We start from the raw sequence: 11,508 nt of genomic DNA on the forward strand, positions 1-11,508 counted from the left end.
TGGATACTTTGGGTGTACATACAGTCCTGCCCTCTTCACATGTAACATCATTGTTTGTTCAAATTTGGTTAAAGCTTTCTTTTCATAATTTTGTCCATGCTGATTGGCTTTTGTGTTAAGATTCCAAGTTGAAACAAGACTCTCACAAAGTTCCCCCATGTTTCGATGACAGGTAGCATGTGTGACTTTCCCAAACCTAGATGCAGTAATCTTCCACTGTTTCTCCTCCACCCCCTTTTTTTTACTTTTCACTTGGAATTTGGTTTGGGTCTCCAACTCCCGAGCACCTTCTTCAGTAATCTGTAAAAGTATTGATATGAATGATTTTTACCAAAAAAAGTCTGAAGTTGAATTGCAGTAAATCTGGGTCATTTTGAAACAATGAATATTTATAAAAGATTGGTAGAAATTAAGGGCTCCAACTGTCTGCTTGCCAACCTATGACTGCATTTAAGCTTAGTTCTTTTAATTTTATTCCACATTACAATTTTATTCCACATTACACATTACAAAGGTCAGCTGTGCATTGTGAGACCATGTGATTGGTCATGGTGTGATGATCATGACATTACTACCAACTGTTGGCCGACTTGTGTTGGTTGTTCTATTCATCAAAATTTTATATGAAATTTTAATATCTATGAATTGTAAAAAATAATTGAAAGTAGGAATACAGTGTAAAAAAAATTGAGCTAGCTGCATTACATTAAGAGTTACAGGACTATGACTCATTAGAATGCTGTGTAATGTTTTAATGAAATAAAATTCACTTGCAACATGACCAATGACACTCAATTGTATTTAAATCTTTCGATTATAAATACCTGCCAATCTGTACAAGAAGTACTCCTCTATCTGCAGCCAAGTCAATTTGGGAAGGATAATCTTGTGATCTGGTATCAATCGGTGAAATCCAACAACTGGCCAAACACACAAATAACATCGGGCAGGTAAACAGCAGATTGTCTGAAGTTCCTATTTCTTTCATAGGCCTTTAATCTAAAAATAATAAAAACAAAAATATGCGGTCTATAATTAGTGAGTTAAAAAACAAAAATCAGTCTGTAATACTACTATTACACTACATGTATTTAATTTCATTCCTTAATTTCTGTTATATGAAACAAAACAAAATAATTTAATAAATGCGATTTCTACAGAGACAGTCCAAACAGATATATTCTGTAATTTGTTCTCGGAGCCCCTGTGTTCCTATACATCTTTTTGTATACTGATATCTTTTGATGAGAACAATATAGTTCACCTACACACTTCTCATGCATACTGCTATTCCGAGGGACGATTCTACCCCTGAATGGTTTTCTTAATCATAAGGTGTTGCACATTCCTTTGATCAAATAGATCATGGCTGTGTTCCAACAAATACACAACTAAATAACGCCGTTTTTACCTGATGTAAATCTCTTTTATCTTATGGTAAAAACCCTCAAAATAAAATAATCACATTTTGTTGTTAATCCCCTAACACGTTTATAATCGTCAATTCCGAGACGGAGGACATCAAAAGAAAGAAGACAGTGGGATTGTTGCCGCCGCCCCCCTCCCCCCTGCTTGTTCAAACCAGGAAAAGAAGCACTGTTAAAATCTTCCTATTATCTTCACACCTTGATCTCAATCATTATTGATAGGATGGAGATTTACGCCGATCAAAAAAAATAAACGAATATAATAATAATGTTTTTCGGACCTGTTCCCAAACTTACTTTCACTTTCGATGACACCGACAGTGACAGTCGATTACCCGAACAGCTGACGGGTGAAACTGATAGAAAGGCAACAATAAATGCAGCTTTTATTCAGTATGAAATGAAATATGTTTTACCTCTCAACTAACTTACTTTTTCTGCCATGGGTAGTAGCACTCCGTTTCCTCAATTCAGTCTTCAGCTTCTGTACCGACCAGTTCTGAAAACACTCGTCCGCCATCTTGGCATCGGTAGTAACCCCCTAGTACACGCGCGCCCCCTGGTGAGTAGTATCGCGGCGGGAACCATTGCTGATGCGGATGCCATTGTGGTTATCGTTCTTCTTTAAATTCAGATATATTTTTGAACAGTGGTTTCTTTCTCTCGAATGATGTAAAAAACAACAACAGCGATCTCGATTTTATCTTTGATTTTTCATTTCTTCGTGCTTCATTTACATGTTCCGAGCATCTCCTGTATTTCCTTCTCATCTGCTACTTTCCTCGCGGCTCCGTCTTCACCAGATTGTTCCTTTATTCCAAATACAATTACAATTGTATGTTGCCTTCCCTAGTTTTGTTCTTTTATTGACTTCCGTAATGACATCTTTCTGGGTAACGGTGTCCCTACCAATGTGTTTGGCTTGTTGTTGCTGTCCGCTTTCTTCTATGTTTTCCTTAAACTCTTGTCTAATTATTTTCTTAACTTGTTCCTCGCTGCACTTTCTTTTAATGATGATCTTCAATGATTTGATTTTTTCCTCGAACATCTCTATTATTTAGGCACACTTGCATTCAATCTGAATTTTCGTTTGGAGGTTTTTCTCCAACGTGGCGAGACAGGTAGGACAGAACCACATTGAGTCCACGGAGTTCGTGAATACCGCAAGTTTAATCTCATTCTTGTTAACACATTTGATGCAATACTGATGACTTAATCTCCGTCACTTCAACACTTTTGTGTTAGAATCCGGTAGTACTGAGCAAAGTATGCAACAGTCTCCTTCCAACGGAAGAGAGAACGGGTTTCCTGTGGTTTTGGTCCCAGTTCTGCTTGTTGACCTCGTCGTACGGGCCGTTGTATCTTCATCTTCTTTCTCTTCTTCTTCAAGTAATTGCCTCCATCAACAGGTTCATGCCTCTGCAATATGTTGCAGTTTCGCAAGGGACAGGACTGACACAGTTACAATAAGTTTGTATGTTAAAAACAGGATAAAAGAAGCTTTAAGGATTCCAGAGCTTCGTTACTCTGGCCTTGAAGGCCGAGAGTGTGGCTGCATCTGTGTTGTCTGGTGGTATAGCGTTCCAGTCATGTACAGTTCTTGAAAAGAAAGACATCTTTCTTGAATCAGTCATGCAGGTAAGGAGTTGGAAGGATCTGGTGTTGGTGTTTCTAGCAAGTCGTCTTGGTTGTACATTGTAGCAGTCTGTTTTCTTTACTGATGGCAACCATACCTCTGTCAATCTTGTATAACATCACTAGTCTAGCTTCCTTCCTCCTTTCTTGTAGTGGTTTTCACCTGAGCATATGAAGCATATCAGAGAAGCTGGACGTGTTACGATGACGGGTGGTGACATACCTTTCAGCTCTTCTCTGGATGTGTTCAATGCTGTTGATGTTGTGCTGTGTGTGCGGGACCCATACGGAGGATGCATATTCAAGCAAAGGTCTGACCAGGCCGGTGTAGACTAGTATCTTGATCTGGGTGGATGTACTCTTCAGATTTCTCCGTAGGAAGCCTAGGATTCTGTTTGCCTTCCCTGTTATCTTCTTAATGTGGGTGTCCCATTTAAGGTTGTTGGAAATGGTGACACCTAGGTAGGGGGCTGTGTTGACCTTGACCTCCTGCAGATAGTGGCCCTGTGAGTGATAGTTGGTCTTGGTTGGGTTTCTCTTGTTGGTGAGTATAAGGATGTTACACTTGTCAGGATGGAATATCATACATCATAACCGTTCCCATTTGGTCAGCCTGTCGAGGTCCTTCTGTAGGGTCTTACTGCTGTCCTATGATGTAATGGTGAGATAGGATATGGTGTCATCCGCGAAGAGTCTGACGGTGGATTTCAAAGACTCATGCAGGTCGTTGATGTAATAGATGGAGCTCTCAACTTCCACGACGACAGTTTGTGCTCTTCCAGCCAGCAAGTGTTCGATCAAGGAGTTGATTTTCCCGCGTATCCCATAATGGCTGAGTTTTGGATGAGGAGACTGTAGTTGACCTTGTCGAAAGCTTTCGCAAAGTCCATGATGAGTAGTCTGCTGGCCTGCTTGAAGGTTGTTGGTGATGTCATCTACAAAGTCATTAAGCTGGGTCTCACATGACCTGCCCTTTCTAAAGCCATGTTGTTAATCATAGAAGATGTTGTTTCGTTCTCCGTGAGTCTTGATGGTAGAGGTCAGGATGTGCTCCATAATGTTGCAGCAGACAGAGATGAGGGAAATTGGCCTGTAGTTAGTTGTCCGTACTAATGTCCCTTCTGGAAGGTGGGGGTTACATTAGCAGTGCGCCAGTCATCCGGTATCACACCTGTTGAAGGTGGGTGTTACATTAGCAGTGCACCAGTCATCCGGTATCACACCTGTTGCTAGGGATTTCCGAACTAGTTAGTGGAGCAGTGGGGCAGTGCTGTCCGGTTGTTTGTTTACTTCGCGATGTTCCCCACCTGGTTGCGTCATGCTGATATTTGACGTTTCCTACCCTCAAATCTCCCAATATTTCAGCTGTAGTCCGGTAGTGTCTTATGGCACGTCCCTGTTTGAGTAACAATCCAATTATATTTATCTTATGTTATCGCCGTATTTGATATATATATATACAATGTAGCTCAGAAGGATCTTTAACAATGCCATTGTACTATTGTAAAGACGTTTGTTAGATTTGATGACGTCCTTGGAAATTAGACAAGTGTACACAATACTTTATGTGATTGTGTATCATCGACATCGTTTCAATATTCAAACTAATTTAATTACCCTTCCAGTCTTCCCAACTGTATCAAACCAACATAATATCAATATTGTAAGAAATGCACACCAAAACATTTGTATTCAATCTCCTGGATTAACAAATAATGCTGATGACAGTTTTGATCAATTTTGAAGTTAGTATCTACATCCTGTGTTACAGTGGGTACGTGTAAAATATAGCGAGACAAAGTAATACAGAATAAAGCTTTGTCAAAACCTTTCGTCTGGATCATTTCATTTAAAAAAAAATCAGTTACAATGTATCAATTAAGATTAAAAGCATTCTCAAGTTTATTGCATTTTGTTTTTGTTGTCTTTTAAAGATAAAACGATCGTGCTAACTAATCTCAGTAGTAATATTTGTTTAATGTTGCTTATATGCACAAACAATGATCCAAGTTCACTTGGCCTCTAGAGCTCATTTGGGACTTTTAAACGATATTCTTAAGTAACTTGCATTTTGAAATAACATAAAAACATTTTATATAATCTTTTGTGCATGGACACATATTGAAAATGCCTTTTTTTGTAAGAAATATCAATAAACGTGTCAAAACTATTAAAAGCCTGTTCTCGTTCAGTTTTGACTGAACTTTGAAAAACAGCAAAGACCGCTGAGTCTAAGAAAATGCCTTTTATGAAATAATCAACGTACATGAATGTTTATTTTTCAAAACATTTTCGAATCCCGGGTTACATATTCCACCATAATATACTACCAAGTAAAATGTAATGAGAGTCTTTTAGTATTTACCTCAGTGTCGATACACGCGCTAACGTTTGTCACGTGATGCACATGTCTTCATTTCACAGTTGTCCTATTTTGTGTATTCAACCTGGATATACATATGAATTAAATTTAAGAATAAGTTTTCTCTTTCAGTTGTCGCCATTTCATCGACAGACGATAAACAATAAACACCGAATTCATGCTTTATGCCATGCGTTTATTTCAATCAATAGAATCTACCAATCTATCAGCATTGGATAGATTTACAAACACCTTTTCAAGTCAACATTGCGTTAAGTTGAGCGGAACATTCTGACCATGAGTTTGACAGGTTTTAAGTAGTAGAGAGGTCAAATAGATTTTGTTTTGCTTGTTCGCTAGCATATCTTCAAATGCATACACAATCAAATGCGGTTACCCTCTTTCGGCAAATGAAACCAGTGGCAAAGGTCCATCATCAGACCGGAAAGACACTGAGGGCTCGCTTGTCTACCGGAACATCTGCGGAGGAGGTTCTTTAGTAGAGCGTTGGTCTGTTGGAAAAATAATACACACACGCGCATGGTCTATCGTCCAATAATCCATGGTTATTAACCAATGAAAAGTGTCCATTCATCGCAAACGTGATCGAATCAATCCTACACATTGTATGTATGGTATTTTTGTAGATTACTAAATGCATGAAATGGGTTTGCCAGAAAGGCCATCATAAAAATGGTTTTCTTGTAATGAGTTAGAAGTGAAACAGTCGATTATTCTATATCCCACTATTATGTAGTATTTCAAAGAGAAAACTACTTTATTTGTTTACATAAAAAGATGTTTTGCCTTTAGTAACCTTACAAAACAAACAGACGCGTTGTGGTGATTATGTATTTGCTAAAAATATTAAATTATCAGAAAAAAGGCAAACAAATATAAACATTTTTGTTTTGCAAAATGATGGACTATTACTGTTCGGGTTTGACCGTCTTTATATTACCTCCTCTCTTATTTCAAGTATTCCTAACCAGATACCCTCTAACCAGATACCCTAACCAGATACCCTCTAACCAGATACTCTCTAACCATATAGGTAGTTGTTTTTCTTTCATAACATTGATTCCAGTGCTAATGTTTGGCAAATCCACATTGTAATTAAGTATTTGTATTTATGCTTTAAGTTTCCAATACATTGATGAAATAACGTGTTTATTTTCCACTTCAAAGATGTCTCGTGCCTCCTGGAGAAACATAAAACCTAACGTCAATTGGTGTTTACATGTAGCGTCACACGTCACGTGGTAGCTACACATCACGTTTATCGTCACGTGGCAGTTACACATCACGTCTATGGTCATGTGGTAGTTACATATCGCGTCTATAGTCACGCGGTAGTAACACATCCTGTCTCACGTCACGTAATAGTTACACATCACGTCTCACGTGAAGTAATAATTACACATCACGTCTCACGACACATTATAGTAACACATCACGTCTACCGTCACGTGGTAGTTACACATCACATCTATCGTCAAGTAATATTTACTTATCACGTCTATCGTCACATTGTAGGGACACATCACGGCTTACGTCACGTAATATTTCCACATCATGTCTCATGTCACGTGGTAGTTATAAATCATGCCTACTCACCTTATAGTTACATATCTCGCCTATCGTCACGTGGTAGTTACACATCACTTGTTACATCACGTGGAAGCGTCACGTTATATGCAAACCACACGTCTACCATCACATGGTACCTAGTTATACATCACGTCTATCGTCATGTGGTAGTCACACATCACGTTTCTTGTCACGTAAAAGTTACAAATCACGTATCATGCCTCATTATAGTTACAAATCACGTCTCACGTCACATTATAGTTACAAATCACGTCTCACGTCACATTTTTGTTACAAATCAAGTCTCACGTCACATCATATTTACAAATCACGTCTCACGTCACATTATAGTTACAAATCACGTCTCACGTCACATGTTTGTTACAAATCAAGTCTCACGTCACATGTTTGTTACAAATCAAGTCTCACGTCACATCACAGTTAAAAATCACATCTGACGTCACATTATTGTTACAAATCACGTCTCCTGCCACATTATTGTTACAAATCAAGTCTCACGTCACATTTTTGTTACAAATCAAGTCTTACGTCACATCATAGTTAAAAATCACATCTGACGTCACATTATAGTAACAAATCTAGTCTCACATCATATTTTAGTTACAAATCAAGTCTCACGTCATATTTTAGTTACAAATCAAGTCTCACGTCATATTTTTGTCACAAATCAAGTCTAACGTCACATTTCAGTTACAAATCACGTCTGACGTCACATTATAGTTACAAATCTAGTCTCACGTCACATTATAGTTACAAATCACGTATCACGTTACATTATAGTTACAAATCAAGTCTCACATCACATTATAGCTACAGATCAAGTCTCACCTTACATCATAGTCACAAATCACGTATCACGTCACATTATAGTTACAAATCAAGTCACGCGTCACATTTTAGTTACAAATCGCGTCTGAGGTCACATTATAGCTATAAATTACATCTCACGTCACATTATAGTTACAAATCAAGTCTGACGTCACATTATCGTTACAATTCACATCTCATGTCACATTATAGTTACAAATCAAGTCTCATGTCACATTATAATTGCAAATTAAGTCTCACATCATATTATAGTTACATATCACGTCTTACGTCACAATATAGTTAAAAATCTAGTCTGACGTCACATTTTTGTTACAAATCAAACCTCACGTCACATTATAGCTACAAATCACGTCTGACGTCACATTATAGCTACAGATCAAGTCTCACGTTACATCATAGTTACAAATCACGTTTCACGTCAAATTATAGTTACAAATCACGTCTGACGTCATAATTTAGTTACAAATCGCGTCTGATGTCACATTATAGTTACAAATCAAGTCTCACGTCACATTTTAGTTACAAATCAAGTCTGACCTCACATTATAATTACAATTCACTACTCATGTCACATTATAGTTACAAATCAAGTCTCATGTCATATTATAGTTACAAATCAAGTCTAACTTCACATTATAAAAAAAATCACGTCTCACTTCACATTATAGTTTTTAATCAAGTCTCACGTCACATCATAGTTAAAAATCACATCTGACGTCACATTATTACTACAAATCACGTCTCATTTCACATTATAGTTACAAATCAAGTGTCAGGTCACATTATTGTTACAAATAAAGTCTCACGTCACATTTTAGTTACAAATCACGTCTGACGTCATATTATAGTTACAAATCTAGTCTCTCGTCACTTTTTAGTTACAAATCACGTCTGACGTCATATTATAGTTACAAATTTAGTCTCACGTCACTTTTTAGTTACAAATCACGTCTGACGTCACATTATTGTTACAAATCAAGGCTCGCGTCACATTATAGTTACAAATCTAGTCTCTCGTCACTTTTTAGTTACAAATCACGTCTCACATCACATTATAGTAACAAAACTAGTCTCACGTCACATTATAGCTACAAATCTAGTCTCACGTCACATTATAGCTACAAATCTAGTCTCACGTCACATTATAGCTACAAATCAAGTCTCACGTCACATTTTAGTTACAAATCAAGTCTGACCTCACATTATAATTACAATTCACTACTCATGTCACATTATAGTTACAAATCAAGTCTCACGTCACACTTTAGTTACAAACCACGTCTCACATCACATTATAGTAACAAATCTAGTCTCACGTCACATTATAGCTACAAATCAAGTCTCACGTCACATTTTAGTTGCAAATCACGTCTGACGTCACATTATTGTTACAAATCAAGTCTCACATCACATTATAGCTACAAATCAAGTCTCACGTCACATTACAGTTAAAATTCACGGCTGACGTCACACTATTATTACAAATCAAGTCTGACGTTCTATTATTGTTACAAATCAAGTCTAAGGTCACATTTTAGTTACAGATCACGTCTCACGTCACATTATAGTTACATATTTAGTCTCACGTCACATTATATTTACATATTTAGTCTCACGTCACATCATAGTTACAAATCAAGTCTCACGTCATATTATTATTACAAATCAAGTCTCACGTCACATTATAGCTACAACTCACGTCTGACGTCACATCATAGTCACAAATCACGTATCACGTCACATTATAGTTAAAAATCAAGTCTCACGGCACATTATTGTTATAAAGCAAGTCTCACGTCACATTATTGTGACAAATCAAGTCTCATCTCACATTATAGTTACAAATCGCGTCTGACGTCACATTATAGTTATAAATCACCTCTAACGCCACATTATAGTTACATATTTAGTCTCACGTCACATTATTGTTACAAATCTAGTCTCACGTCACATTATTGTGACAAATCAAGTCTCATCTCACATTATAGTTACAAATCAAGTCTCACATCCCATTATAGTTAAAGATCACGTCTGACGTCACATTATAGTTGCAAATCTAGTCTGATGTCACATTATAGGTACATGTATAAAACAAGTCTGACGTCTTATTATTTTTACAAATCAAGTCTAACCTCACATTATACCTACAAATCACGTCTGGCGTCACATTATAGTTACAATTCACGTCTCATGTCACATTATAGTTACAAATCAATTCTCCCCTCACATTATAGTTACAAATCAAGTCTCACATCACATTATAGCTACAGATCAAGTCTCACGTTACATCATAGTTACAAATCACGTCTCACGTCACATTATAGTTACAAATCAAGTCTGACGTCACATTAAAGTTATAATTCACATCTCATGTCACATTATAGTTACAAATCAAGTCTCACGTCACATTATAATTACAAATCACCTCTGACGTCACGTTATACAATGTAGTTACAAATCATGTCTGACGTCACATTATAGTTATAAATCACGTTCCATGTCCCATTATAGTTACAATACAAATCTCACGGCACATTATTGTTACAAATCAAGTCTCACGTCATATTTTAGTGACAGACCACGTCTGACGTCATATTTTAGTTACAAATCGCGTCTGATATTAAATTATAGTTACAAATCACGTATCACGTCACATTATAGTTACAAATCAAGTCTCCCGTCACACTTTAGTTACAGATCACGTCTGACGTCACATTATAGTTACAAATCTAGTCTCATGTCACTTTATAGAAATAAATAAAGTCTGACGTCATATTTTTTTTACAAATGAAGTCTCACGTCACATTATAGCTACAAATCACGTCTGACGTAACATTATAGCTACAGAGCTAGTCTCACGTCAAATTTTAGTTACAAATCAAGCATCACGTCACATTATAGTTACAAATCTAGCCTCATGTCACTTTATAGAAATAAATAAAGTCTGACGTCATATTTTTTTTACAAATTAAGTCTCACGTCACATTATAGTTTCAAATCTAGTCTTAATTCACATGATTGTTACAAATCAAGTCTCAAGTCATTTATGCTTTAAATTTCCAATACATTGATTAAATAACGTGTATATTTTCCACTCCATAGATGTCTCGTGCCTCCTGATGAAACATAAAACCTAACGTCATTTGGTGTTTACATGTGGCGTCACACCTCACGTGGTAGTTACACATCACGTCTATCGTCACGTAGTAGTTACACATCAAGTCTATCGTCACGTAGTAGTTTCATATCACGTTTTCCGTCACGTAGTAGTTACACATCACGTCTACTGTCACGTAGTAGTTACACATCAAGTCTATCGTCACGTAGTAGTTACACATCAAGTCTATCGTCACGTAGTAGTTACACATCACGTCTACTGTCACGTAGTAGTTACACATCAAGTCTATCGTCACGTAGTAGTTACACATCACGTCTACTGTCACGTGATAGTTATACACCTTATAGTTACAATACAAATCTCACGGCACATTATTGTTACAAATCAACTCTGACATCACATTATTGTTACAAAACACGTCTCACCTCACATTATAGCTACAAATCACGTCTGACGTAACATGATAGCTACAGATCTAGTCTCACGTCAAATTTTAGTTACAAATCAAGCCTCACGTCACATTA

General features: G+C 36.9%; 1 long non-coding RNA gene across 1 annotated transcript; it reads right to left on the bottom strand.

Moving 5' to 3' along the window:
* Positions 1 to 240: 240 nt before the first annotated feature.
* LOC110451478 lies at positions 241 to 959 on the bottom strand. The gene is made up of 2 exons (XR_002463077.1): positions 825 to 959; positions 241 to 300 (listed from the first exon to the last, which is right to left on the bottom strand). It is a non-coding gene; the product is annotated as an uncharacterized LOC110451478 (long non-coding RNA).
* Positions 960 to 11,508: the final 10,549 nt, after the last annotated feature.

This window comes from Mizuhopecten yessoensis, unplaced genomic scaffold, assembly GCF_002113885.1.
Source record: "Mizuhopecten yessoensis strain PY_sf001 unplaced genomic scaffold, ASM211388v2 scaffold6063, whole genome shotgun sequence".
Taxonomy (NCBI): domain Eukaryota; kingdom Metazoa; phylum Mollusca; class Bivalvia; order Pectinida; family Pectinidae; genus Mizuhopecten; species Mizuhopecten yessoensis.